At 45.0% G+C, this 14,015-nt stretch overlaps 1 protein-coding gene and 1 long non-coding RNA gene across 4 annotated transcripts in view; one reads left to right on the forward strand and one right to left on the reverse strand.

The window, feature by feature from the left end:
- The window catches only part of Ae2 (anion exchange protein Ae2), a 356,548-nt gene that overhangs the window by 167,870 nt on the left and 174,663 nt on the right, over positions 1-14,015 (reverse strand). The gene's annotated exons all lie outside the window — the stretch shown is intronic.
- The window catches only part of LOC129380425 (uncharacterized), a 125,531-nt gene continuing 118,330 nt past the window's right edge, over positions 6,815-14,015 (forward strand). For all 3 annotated transcript variants that reach the window (XR_011892447.1, XR_011892446.1, XR_008608435.1), the window contains exons 1-2: positions 6,815-6,903; positions 10,200-10,361. This is a non-coding gene — a long non-coding RNA (uncharacterized lncRNA). The remainder of the gene's footprint in view (positions 6,904-10,199; positions 10,362-14,015) is intronic.

Here is a 14,015-nt window from a genome sequence, read left to right on the forward strand (position 1 = left end):
ATTGCATGATTTCCACTCACCTGTTGTGTTTCTGAAATTCTGCTGTGTGCCTCCAACTACTAGAGTATGACTCAATCCGGTATCTTTCAAACATCGCAGCAGCGCTTTTGTGGCCTTTTGTAGCTGCGATATGCGAGGCCATGTTCCCAAGATCTTGTTCAAGGTGAACGGCTTTCCATCTGCTGATTGAGAGCTCTGCAGAGGTCTCGCCTTTCATCTTCAAAAGATGGGCAGTAGCACATTAGGTGTTCTATGGTTTCCTCGACACCGCAGGCATTGCACTCGGCGCTATCAGCCATTCCAATCGAAAATGCATATGCACTGGTGAATGCGACGCCCGAACGTAAGCGGCACAGCACTGTTTCCTCTTTTCGCAGAAGACCTGGTAACAGCCGCAGTTGCATAGAGGGATCGAGGGAATGCAATCGATGTTGAGTGAATTCACGTGTGTGCCACTTTTCCAATGTCAAAAGAGTGCGCTAGCTTGCCTAAGTGTTGGGCTGCGTCGGTCTGTGATAAAGGTATAGAAACAAGGGTTGCTCCTTCGTGGGCTTTCCTAGCAGCTTCGTCAGCGAGGTCATTGCTGGAGATACCGCAATGACCAGGCAGCCACTGAAACACGACGTCGTGTCCTTTCTTGATCACGTGATGGTGCATTTCTCGTATCTCCGACACGAGTTGTTCACATTACTCGCGACGAAGAGATGACAGAAGACATTGTAAGGCCGCCTTTGATTCGCAGAATATTGCCCACCGATTAGCTGGTTGGTTATTAATATAATCAACGGCACCTCGGAGGGCAACAAGCACCGAACCGGTCGATGTTGTCAAGTGAGAAATCTTGTATTGGATGCTTAGTGATCATGATGGTATAACCACTGCGCTGGTGGAGCTGGTCTGAGTGGAAGAACCATCCGTATATATGTGGACTCGCTCAAAGTAGAAAGCGTGCAAACAATCCAGAGCTGCTTGCTTCAAGGCCAAGGTAGGCAGGACGGTCTTCTTTCTTATCCCTGGAACCGTAAGACGCACTTGAGGTTGCTTTAAACACCACAAAGCTGAGGTTGAACGTGCTGAGGGTGTGAAGCCCGATGGTAAGGAGGCACGATGGATGCTGACCTTGTTGGAGAAGGACGCCTGTGGTCGTCGTTCTGGCATGAATTAAGAAAGTGCAATAATATGCTATGTGCCTGATCATATGCATTGTGCTATTGATTTCTTCTGAGTTTTAATAATGGCTGGCTACTGTATGCAGTGTTGTGCAATAAAATAATATGCCACAGCAATTATTCCGTGCCTCGCAGAAAAAATTGAATATATCTTTCTCAGTCAAAACATCATAGCAGGCTGAAAACAATAAACTGCAATTTTTCTTTTTGTGGTGACGAAGTGTATAAATTGTGAAAATAACCTGTTTATATATTTCTTATACTATGCAAATGAGCTGCTCCCATACATTCGAATAAGTGCTTCAATAGTACGACTTGGCAAAGGGCAACGAAAGACTCCTATTAAAACCCTCTAATTCTCAAGCTTGTATTATCTGATGGTATGTCATTTCATTAATGTAAAGAAAGGCAAACTTGATATGTGGAAACCAGTTACAATAGAACATGGCCCTTACACTGTGAAAATGTTTTGTAGCAATACACTCAGTGTGAAGGCCTCTGGATGGGGTGTTGATGCATCAAAACAACCTAGAATAATAGAGGTGCTCCATGGGCTAAATTTGGCAGAATCAAGAATTGGGGGGAGACAAGATACGAATTACATACATTTTAGCTATTCTAGTTTTTTTGTTTTTTTTTTTTTTTGTGAGTGCTACAGGTGTTTCAATTCTGTTGTGCTGATTTTCTCAGAACCCACTTTTTCACGTTTCTCTCATGCACCAACAAACATAATTATATTGACACGGATGCTTTATCTGTATCCCGTTGCCGTATTTCACCGGCTAAAAATTGCTAAACGTTATCGCTCGGTGCAGGATGCGCCTGAACGTATCGGAAGTTTCGCGAATGTTATCGACGAACCTTGCTAATCTGGTTGCATACGCGACACGAATTGTGTTGTAGTTTCTGGAAGGCGCGCGGGCACCAGCGAATAGGCTGTAACTTTCGACGACAGACGTATGCAAACCGACGCGCTTGACCCGCAGATGAGATTTTCTACGATTGCCGACATTGCTCGCCGCTATCGTTGCGATTGAGCCGGCACTATTTATTTGCCGTCACTGCTACGTGGCAATATTTCCAACACAGATTTTTTCAGTTATACATTGCACGCCTAATTCTTACATAGTTGGCTGTGCAATAAGCTACCAAAGAATGAAATGGTACAACAGTTTTTGGTGTATGGCATCGTCGTGCAGGTGTTTGCAAAGCGATCTTGCAGACAGACGACGCGCGAGCGCTGATGTCGATATTTTGTACACTATTGTTACTTCAAAAATAAAAACAAACTGTTGCGGCAGGTGTACATTCATTATTCAAACGTTTTTTATATCTAAAAGCACATACAGATCACTAACTTATTGTTTCAAGCTTAGTTTACAGCAGGCTGTTTTAGGCCGGACTTTGACGGATGAAGACGGAATAGTCCAGCAACAATGCGCCGGAGCCGAGGAGCGAGCTTCGGCGCGCGACGGAGCTTGTCTCCAGTGGTTGCGCGCCCTTTCCCTCCAGCCGAAGCGAAGCGACGCGTTCGCTTGCCAGCGCGCGCCGAAGCTTTCGGCGCGTGCCAGTGGTTGGGGCATTAACTGCGTCGCATTCATGCGAGGCACGCGCTTCCGACAGAAAGGAATGTTGCTGAAGACGCGAGCAAAAGTGAGTGTGCGCTGGCACACGTACTGTATACAGGCTAGTTCTGTTCACAGCACAGAATTCGCCATGCGCGATCGATGTTTCATTGTTATTGTTGCTGTCGCGTGCGAAAAAATGAGAAGCTTGGTTACTTAAAAAAAATACATACATATATAATTACGCACACCTACCTTTTGTGTGCACACACCCCACTCATTTGTAATATTATTAAACCTTTTTTTCGAAATCAACACGGGTTTAGGCAACGCCTTTCCACCACCACGCAGTTAATGGAAACCATCAACGAATTTTCTAGCGCTTTGAATAATAAAAAAAAAAAGACGAGTTGACGCGATTTGTTTAGACTTCTCTAAAGCCTTTTGACAGAGTCGTTCACTCTCTATTAATCAGTAAATTGGCACAAATGGGAGTTATCTGGAATTCTGTAGAATGGATCAACACATATCTGTCCGGTAGAACCGCAGTATGTGGAAGTGAATGGCATAAAATCGACCACCCTACCTGTGAGCTCAGGCGTACCGCAGGGGTCTGTTTTAGGTCCTGTTTTATTTTCGGCATACATTAATGATATCAGTTCCGTTATTAGTGAAGACATCACCGTACGCTTGTTTGTACGCAGGTGATTGTCTGCTATACCGGGAAATTAATGACGTCAATGATCAAAAATCGCTGAGTCTCTTGCTGCCATTGAAATATGGCGTGAAAACTGGAAAATGAAGATGAATGAACAAAAGACAGTGGTTTTCAGGGTATCCAACAAAATAAAAAATGCCCTAGATCACAAATACTTTGTGAACTCCCAAATACTCGCTACACTTGATACACTCAAATACCTAGGGATAACTATCACCAAGAACCTAAGCTGGAAAACGAATATGAGAAATATCACGAACACTGCCCAAAAGAAACTTTGGTTTCTGCGCAGGAAATTGAAGCTTGCGCCTCAATCTGTCAAACTAACCGCGTTTCTTGCCTATGTGAGGCCAGCGTTAGAGTACGCAAGCATTATATGGGATCCGTTCCATGTGGGTCCAATAAACAAACTCGAAAGGGCACGAAGAAGGGCTGCACAGTTTATTTTGTACAAGTATTCCTCCTCCTACTCGGTAACAGATGTTAAACCTGCTTCGACTACCACCACTATCCCAGCGGCGCCTAGTGGCAAGACAAATTCCTATTTTTGCTTTCTAAACACCATTTTAACATCGATATTGCAGATTACTTAGCTCCCCCAAAAAAGCGAATTCTCAGGAAACAGCATGATTCGTTGCGCCACAGCTACATGTCGACGCATATGCATATTCAACCCTAACTCGAACTATAAGAGACTGGAACGCGCTGCCATCATCGGTTATGCAGTGCACCTCAGCAGAAACCTTCGAAAAAAAAGCATAATGACGTCATTACAAACTTGAAATTTTGTTTGCTTCCATTCTTGCATATATTTTTTTTATCACCTAGTAGATGTACCACATATCGTCTGTTTGATGAATTCGAGTGTTTTTCATGAATTGAAAAAAAGTGATTGCCAAAGTGTTATATTACTGTTAAAATTATTAGTTTATCTGTTTTATATCAATGTCACGTTATCGATCTAATTTAGAAATGAATTGCCGGAGTGTTATACTACGGTGCAAATTCTGTCTGTTTCCTATGACTGATACTTAGTTGATGTAATTTACTGTTGTAACTCGCAGTTTGTATGTTTGACAACTTATAATTGTTGTAACACCCAGTTTTGTATTTGTGATGCCTTAAATACCCCTCTGTAACTGCATTACGGCCAACAGCATTGTAAATAAATAAAATAATAATAATAATAATGCGGCCACCTGCAAGTGCCGTTTTCTGCGCCTGGGGCTTTCCTGGAACCCATTTATGCTACTGCACATTAGTCATCCGCCTCCGTAATGTGCGTTGTCTATACAGCACACTCAAAGTTAAACTATCAGTAATATCAATAAAAATGGTGTGTTAGCTGCTGCTTGTAAAGATGGCTTACACACAATTTTCGTGAACAAAAATCAACAAGTACATATTCAACAAGGACGACAACAAAAACTACATTTAATTCGACACTTCTAAAAGCTTTTGTATTCCGAGATAATGATAATCAAAGTTGATTCTCAGTATGCTAACTTCGCCTTCAGAGGTGGGAGTCCGGACACAAAAGTGAATCCCCCCCCCCCCCCCTCCGAGGTGACGTACTGATTCCATATAAGAGGTCAGTCTAAAAGCCTGGCGGAGCTGACAATATCTGCGCTCCCGCAGCTGGCTGACAAAAACAAGCCTGGCTTCACATTAGGTACTCGTCTTATCGAGAATCCCACCTCTGAATGCGAAGTTAGCGTATTGAGCGTTAAATTTGATGAGGAACGTCTTTAAACACAGACGCTTCAGAAGCGTCAAATGAAATGTAGTTCTTTTGGATTAAGATTGTCTTGAAGTTTCTGAAAAATGCACTTCATGATAGCAAAATCTAAAATAAAAGCAAAATAAGAACTTTTGTTGAATATGCACTTCCGAGTCATTCGCGAAAATTGTCCGCCATTGAACATAAACAACCTTTGGAAGCAGCGTTTGCGTAGTTAGCATAGCCTATTTATTAATATTATCGATGGTTTTAATTTTGAGAACACTGTACAGTATAACTGCTGCGGACATAATTCATGTGCAGTGTAGATTCTGGTGACTCATATTTTCCGGCTTCTGGTGCACCGCACGGACTAACTTCGTCCGTCCTATGAAGCCGTTCACGTCTGTCCTATACCCTTTCTTATTATCTTTTTTTAAATTACCCGCAGGTACCAACTAAAGCCGTCTATACACTCTGTCCCATCAACTCCTCCGCGTAGTGCAGCGAATGCCAAAGCTCGTGTCTGCTAATCATCGACGAGAGCCGGTTGCGCGTGTTTCAGAGAAAAGGGCTCGCCTATTGTGCGCTGCTAATCCCACCGCGACGGTTCCATTCAGCCGGCGTCGCCCAGAGGGCGATCAGTGAAGGACAATGGGGAGGCGCCCTTCTTCTGGTTCTCTTTACTCATTCGCTGAGACGACCCGTAGCTTTCGCTCACCGCGCTCCAGTTAGGTATGACGGCGGCTGCCGTCAGGCCTGCCGTAATATAAAGCCCCTTTGATCTTGACGGGTATTTAGGGATAGTCGTACTGCACCCTTCCAGTGCCGCCTTCACACAGTGCCTGTCCCGCATCGGTCGGCGTTCAAAATCAGCGTTCGCATGCCCAGAAAGGCAGGCGCCAGCAGCAGCGGCAGCCGGTTCGCTGGAGAAAGCTCTCTGCACTCCCTCCATGAGCGGAAGCGCGACACCAGAGCGCCGCGGAAAGCATGCGTTGCAGAGAGCCACGCGCTATTTGCGCAAGCGACAGAGCATCACCGGCGGGACTTGGTGCCGAGGAACGAAAAATGCGTAGTTTACATGAATGAAAATGCAGCGCGCACGTCTGAAGCGCGTGCGCATCGAAGGGAGACATTCCAGAGCAGCACGCGAAATCTTCGCTGAAGGGGCTGTCCCTGCGCGGGCATGAAGTCTCCGTGCGGGCGATGACGCCGCAGCCAAGCTCTCCGAGACAGGCGTGAACCCATACGTATTATAAAGAGAAGCTTTCTTCGGCTCTCGAAACGCGCAGACCCACTTGTAAGCAAGTGCAGGTGACTGCTATCAGCGGTTTAGCCATGCGGTGTCACGATATTCGAGCGGGGGAATCCCACCGGATCACACGGCAACGCTTCCTTGGCAGAATAAATGCACGAACTCAAGGCGCTGCGCCAAATGACGCCGAATCAAGCAGACGGAAGCAAATGATAATAAAGAAAGCGAGCGTAATACGCGGAGGTGGCAGCGAGGCAACGGCCACTGTCTGACAATGGAGTGATGCGAAGAGTTGCCGGCGGCGCCTTCCATCATCACATAGCCCGAACAGCTGTCGCCGACAGCAGGACTCGCACAAACAATGCAAGCTCCGAACAGGCACGAAACGGGGTCGCTCAAGCCTCGCATTATTCCTGCCCAATGACGGGGCCTGCATGCATCGCCTCTGCGCCCTGGGAGCTGTTTTCCTATCGGCCGTAGGTCACGATTTCCTGTTTCCGTCCTCCGCGCGGGCTATTTGTGCATGGAAGCCGCCTACGCGATGCCTGCCGATTAATTTACCCCGCACAGCCCACACGGATGACAATTTGTGTTGCGCTCGCTCGTCGAATGCGTAGTGCGCGAACCCCTGTTATGTACGCTGATCATCGCACTGTTTGTTTACGAGCGCGAGCTCGCATTTCTTAGCTCTTGTTTTACTGTCGATTATTTTGGGTTATTCACCAGCTTGCTTTATTCGACAACACCAAGGACAGTTGCCATGTGCCGACTTTTCTCGACTGACTAATGGGACAGCGGCACTATATGTTGCTGCAGAACAAACATCCGAGATTCCAAGTGGAGAGGCAACAGGCAGAGACGTGGTAGATAATTCTCGACGTATATATCTGGTGGGGGATTTTTATGCTCAGTCTTAATACAGTCGTTAATTATCCCTCTCTTCTCGTAATGAAGTGGAAGAACTACTACCAGGAATCAAAAAGCGCTCACCCCTCTCCCGTGGCAAACAAATTTGCGCAACTTTAGCAGCTACATTTATACACTGCGAACGACTGACATGCCGCGGTCTCTGGGCTGAAGTGAGAGTACGATTATGACCCGACGGAAGACCACGTAGCTACCGCAACATCAGTATAAAGACATTGGCGCGGAAAGGGAGCCGCTGATGCGAAGAGGAGAAACGGCGCGGGCGACGGACTAGATGTAGAAGTACATGTTGCTGGGCTAGTCGCTTCATATTGTTGAGTAGACCATAAATTTGATCGCTTGGCGCAAACAAGGAAGGACGGAAGGTAACAACGGGAGCGCCAACTTTCGACTGTTCATTCTCTATTGCATAACATGCAATATATACACGCAGACGAGTACGCACCATACAAAAACAGCTTCAATCGTGCAACACCCTAATCACATGTCGGCTATCAAAGAACTTTCTTTCTGCATGCAAAAGTAAAACTGATGTGTCGCTAATACAAGACGAACCTAGCTCTTTAATATGAAACGCCTCTAACAATTCACGTGCCGTGGTGTCCCTGCTTCTTCCAGTAATCCCTATCTTGTCCAGTCATGGCTCACACGAATGTGAATTGCAGTGCTTAGGCAAATGTGCTCCGTCTTTACCTTTCAGTGGCCGCTCATGTTCTCGCGCACGCTCATTTACGCATCGCCCAATCTGGCCGACATATGTCTTACCGCAAGACAGCAGAAACTCACACAAGACTCCAGTAGCCCATTTTGTGTGCAGCATGTACTTTGAAACAGCCACGTTTCTTGCCCCCATCGGAAAGAATGCGAGGACACAGCTGGGCGAGCTTGCGTGGCGCAGAGAAGGCGACTCGCACCCCAGGTCTGTCTGCAGCCTTCTTTAAGTTGTGGTACGGTGCATATCAGGTAAGACCTCCGGCCTCACCGTTCTCTGCGCTTGCTCAGCCCTTTACCCGTCTTGGTCGCATCTTAACCCAACATGAGAAGCAACCATTAAACCTCGCGCTTACCGAAAGAAACAAAAGCAAAATTCACGATGTTGTTCGAGAACATAAAGCATTATTACCAAGATTTGAAATATGCAAAGTGGATGTTTGTTACCCTCCCTGGATGTTAACATGTCCTAAAATAGAATTATCGGTCGACGGGATTATATCTAAGAGAGACATGTTCATAGTAGCCGCACAACAACTGGCACTCTTCCCAACTTACTCCTTATATCCCTAGTACATCCACATTTATACAGATGGTTCGTGTAATAAAAATTCCTCGACTTCAGCATTCGTCATTCCACATTTAGCGCTAGAGCAAACATTTAAATTATCCCGAGAGACATCTTCCACCGTGGCAGAACTGTTTACAATCCTGTGTGCTTTGCGTTTCATAACATCAGAAAAACATTCGCGAAAATGGGTTATCTTTAGCGATTCGCAAGCCGCTCTCACATTACTACAGAGCAATAAGAAAAATTCTTTGAACACTTTGATATTGTATGAGACACTCAAAGAACTTACAAAAGCAAGCGCAATGAACCACGTAATTGCATTCCAGTGGATACCTGAGCACTGCAATATTCCCGGTAATACTGCAGCGGACGCAGCTGCGAATCGGGCCCACAATAACGCGGAGACAACCAATCTTCCCCGATTGTGTAATGAAGTCCGTCTGCTCCTGAGACAGATTTCTTGTCGCGTCAGCAAAGCTACCTGGTTTGATCAGCAAACTAAAAACTCGGGAGTTATACTTAATAGACCCATGTATAAACTTATCAATGCCGGAAAATCTAAGAGACAACAGAAAAGTTGAAACATTGGTACACCGCCTGCGTCTTGGTACTGCATTTACAAAACACTTCTTGTACAGGATAAAACGTGTCTCTAGTCCGCAGTGTTCTTGTGGCCATCCAGACGAAGATGTGCATCATCTTCTTTTCGAGTGCACGAAATACGATCCACAAAGAAGGGTACTGCAAGCAAATTTGTTGATATTAGACAGAAGACCATTCACTCCGAAAAAGATACTTGGCCCATGGCCAACTGCGGGCCTTCAAGAAAGAGCGCTTCTTGCTCTGAAAAAGTTTTTAGAGGACACCAACATTTTGGGAAAATATTAGGTATCAGATTCAGATGATCCGAATACTCTAAATGAGTAACACAAACGTTGTTCGTGGTTCATAATTGGTTTATGTGGTGATCGCAACTTATACACAATATGTATAATTCTGTTCTGTACTTGCAGTACATTACATGTGTTGTGTGTTTTGGCTGTTCAAAACATCTGACTTTATATATGCGTACGTGGACTGAACTAATGCACAGAACTTTGCGACTCATGTACTGTTGGACTGTATAATTTTTATTCATCTAGTGTTCTAGTGAGTGCCATATTTCGTGTCGCTATTCTCCCTTTTTACGCAAATTAGTTTCCTTTGCCAAGTGACAAGGAGTAGCCGGTGCCACCATAAAGGCGTCAACCTCTCCTAATATTCATATCAATAATAAAAAAAAACGAGATCATCCGGGCAACCAGTCAAAACTTCACAAAATGCGGTCTCTGGCCCCCAACCCTTTGTACAGTACCGCATTACACACGCTAGTTACTGCCGAAACAAGTTACAAAAGATACTGCTTCCAAGTTCTTTCTAATGTTTGTTCACAATATCTCGTATAGTTACCAAGCTGTAACTTCTAGTACGCTGAAGTTTTATTTGTCATTGCGAATAGGCGACGTTCAAAAGGCAGATACAGGGCATCATACACTTGATGGTCATATTTTGGAGCTGACGCAGGGTTGCCTGTTCAACGCCAGCGGTCCGCGAGTTCCGCGGCGCGGATTTTGCGCCCGCTCGAGAGATGTCGCCACGCTGCGTGACCAAGCCGGCAGCGTCCGGAGCGCCGCGGATGGCTGTTTGGCCGAGACGACGCTCGCAATGAGGTTCAGTTCAGAACAGGTTCGTATGCCCTGGTGTGGTGTGCCGTTGCGAACATGCACTAAACCCATTTTAAGATTGTGGCTAGTATCATCTCCCACCAACCTGCATTGCCGGTAGTCATTTCATGCTTACTACGACTCCCAATTATGGGATAGCCATTTTGTTTTTCTGCAACTGCTCGGTGCGCACGAAGCGACTGAGTAAATTTCTCTCATTCCCTAAAACATGCGAAAGTGAATGAAGACCTATCAGCCAATAATGCGAAAGGCTTCTCGATGCATTCTGTTTGTCAAATCAGTATAGCGAAAGTACGCAAGGCGGACCTAGGAAGTTTCGCGAAAGGGAAACATTGTTATCCAACCGACTTTAATTACGAAGCTACAGAGAAAAATCCGTACGGGTTTCACAGAAGAAAACTTCGCGGTCACTCTAACACGATCGCTGGCAAGGGCAAATTTATCTTAGCTTCGTGCTACAGACCGGCGGATCACAATTTTTCCTTTTTCCTGTTCTACGTTTAAAGAAGAGAAAAGAACTGCGTATATGAAAGAAAACCAACGTGAGAAATGCTCCGAAACAACTTGAACAGCTCAAATCGCGAAGAAAAAGATAACAGAATGGGAACATGGTTTTTCGCGATGCGCATACATCGTCCGGAGCAGCTGACGCTCAACCTGATCCGGAAGCTAAGATGCGGACTCGACCACGGTTATTTAACATGCTGAGAAACAAAACAAACCCCCCACGTCTGTGATCGAGGCCGGCTGCAAGAAGCAATAAATGCGCCTGGAGGCGCGGAGAAAAGAGAGAACCTCATTATCCCGCCGACCGGAACACGGTCTCACCATACGCTCGACTCGCCCAGTTCGCCGTCTTGGTATTGAAAAAGAAGAGAGACGGCATGCAACGACCAACACCACTGCATGCCGGGCTTTTTTCTCTGGTGGTATACTTTTACTTGTTTTCGAAAACGTCCCGATACCAAATGAAACTTCCACCATGACACGTCTCCCTGAGAAAGAACAAGTATAGATTGCACCACGCTCAGTGGAGAAAACGATGCATTTGCGCCTCAGGACGCAAGGCAAGAAGCAAATGATTGTATATAGGTTCTGGCTCAGAAGCAGAACGTTACAAGACGAGCAACAAAGTGCGTGCAAAAATGCTATATGTAATGGCAGTGGTCAAGTGGGCTACCATAGTGTCATTAGAGAGTTTTAGATTAGGGGACGCAAGTGGCTTGCGCACACAAGAACTAGGGGCCACGGTACTGAGCGTGCGCAGACCCAGACCTAGGGGTCTGCGCATGCGCAGTACTGTGGCCCCTAGTTCTTGCGTGCGCAAGCCACTTGCGTCCCCTAATCTAAAGCTCTCTATTATCCTTTTAATTTTCTATACTGAACTATATTACATCTGATGCTTTACATCGCAAAGTTATCGCGCTGCACAACCAGGGACGGCGCCTGAAGGGTCTCATACGCCAATATTTATGCTACCATCCCTATCAAGCTAACTACATTAAACGGATAGCCAACACCTCGCCGATATTTCCTCCTTTGTTGGGTATAACCATGTCTAGCACAGCATGAATATTAAACAAAAATAATATGGCAAATATTAACCCTTTTCAACGTCGACGGGAACGTTACGTGGGCATCACGGTTTTCGAGCTCACACAACAGATTGTCTGATTGGTACAATTGAGTAATTGATTCATTTCCTCTAATTCGCTGATCAGTGGATCCATACAACAATGCCAGTGCGATCACATGCACGAAAATCTCAAACAGTGAAAGCTGGGCGCACAATTGGAAAGGTGAGAGAAATTAACGTTTAACTATGTACAGAGAACCGCAATTTTCTTATGATTTCTTTGGCATCGCTTATTGGCCTTGTCCGTTTTGAGATAAGCTCAAAGCAAGCCCTCCGTCTATTGCGATCACATGGTGGTTGACAACGCCTTGACAACGTGTCTATAGCCTTATTGGTTCTAACCTAACCTCACTGAAGCTGACATATCATAACAATCATTTGTTGCAAGTCAATCCCCAACGTTGATAAAGGCTGGATATGACTTGCAAGAAATGTTGGAGGCCATAAGCCGACGAAGTGTAAGAGTAGGGTTGAACATTACTATGCAGAAAACAAAGGTAATGTTAAATAGTCTGGCAATGGAACAAGAACTCGTGTTTTACCCTTATCATAAAAATGAAATTTACAAAAGAATGAAACAGGTTGGAGCGCATGAATACGGCAGGCGTTACCAAGTCATGACCGGTAGTTTACCGGTATCCTTGAGAACAACGTGTACAATCATTGCATACTAGCGGTACTAAATGGAGCAGAAACTTGGAGGCCAACAACGAAGCTTAAGAAGAGTTTAAGGACCGCGCAACGAGCGATGTAACGAAAACAGTTCAACATAACTTTAAGAGACAGGAAGACGGCGAAGAAGAAGAAATGTATCTGTTTGGTTGGTGTCTTTGTGCCGTGCTCTATTTTTCTTTCTCCTTTTTTTTTTGACATTTACAGTCAGCATTGATGACGATTGACTAACAAGATGTCGGGTGAACATTCAGCGGGCCGGGCGCCTTACAGGAACGACGTTTCTTTTTTTAGTTAAGATTCTCACACTATGCAGGTGATGTGTGCATTTGGACATCTGGGTCTAATGTTCGATTACTTCAAATGGCACTGTAAAACAGCATAATTATCATTAACCAATTATTGAGAGAGAGAGAGGAATGGTTCTATCACACGCAAATACAGCTGAATTGACCTTCACTCGGAGGCAGTAAAAAAAAAATTCACTCTTAATCTGGAAGGACAACCTCTAATGAATGTCACACAGAATCCATTTCTTGGTATAATACTTGATAGGCAGCTATCCTGGGCGCCCCACATAAAAGTCGAAAACGAGGTCAGGTGCGATAGTGACTGTACTTCGCAGACTTGCAGGCACATCATGGGGTGGATCAGTATCGTCCATTCTGACTGTTTACAATACATTAATACGACAAAAAATTGCGTACCTGTATTCCACGCCCATCTTACACGGACTTTCCCCATACGTCAGAAGAGCGACTTCAAAGTCTCTTAACTAGATGACTACGCATATGTCTAGGAGTTCCACGAGACACTTCTAGCTGTCTTGTAATGTCTGAGGCTCGCCAACCACCGTTTCCAGTTATGAGAACTACAGAAACATGCCGACATTATTTTCGTATTCAAAGACACCATAAAAATCGCCCATTGGCTCTAGACATAATGAAACGAGATAGAAGTTATGTTAAGAAAGAAATTCAAGAAAATCTCCATACATTGCCGAGAAATGAATTTTAGAACCAAGACATCGAATATATGCTGCTTACACTTCCAAAAATCGAATTGTCAGTAGACGTGATATTCAGAAAAAGAGACATGTTCATTGCAGCTGCTCAACAGCTAGCACTTCACCAGATGTATATATGCGGTATTTAGGATACAGACGTCTATACAGATGGCTCCAGTGCAGCAACCTCTTCAACTTCAGCGTTCCTTATACCGCACCTCAATAAACAAGAATAATTTAAGTTATCGCGTGCGACTTCGTACACAGCGGTCGAACTATTCGCAATCCTATGTGCGATAAAATTTATAACTTCCATAAGAGATGCGCAACAATGGGTAATT

Source organism: Dermacentor andersoni, chromosome 1 (assembly GCF_023375885.2).
Source record: "Dermacentor andersoni chromosome 1, qqDerAnde1_hic_scaffold, whole genome shotgun sequence".
Taxonomy (NCBI): domain Eukaryota; kingdom Metazoa; phylum Arthropoda; class Arachnida; order Ixodida; family Ixodidae; genus Dermacentor; species Dermacentor andersoni.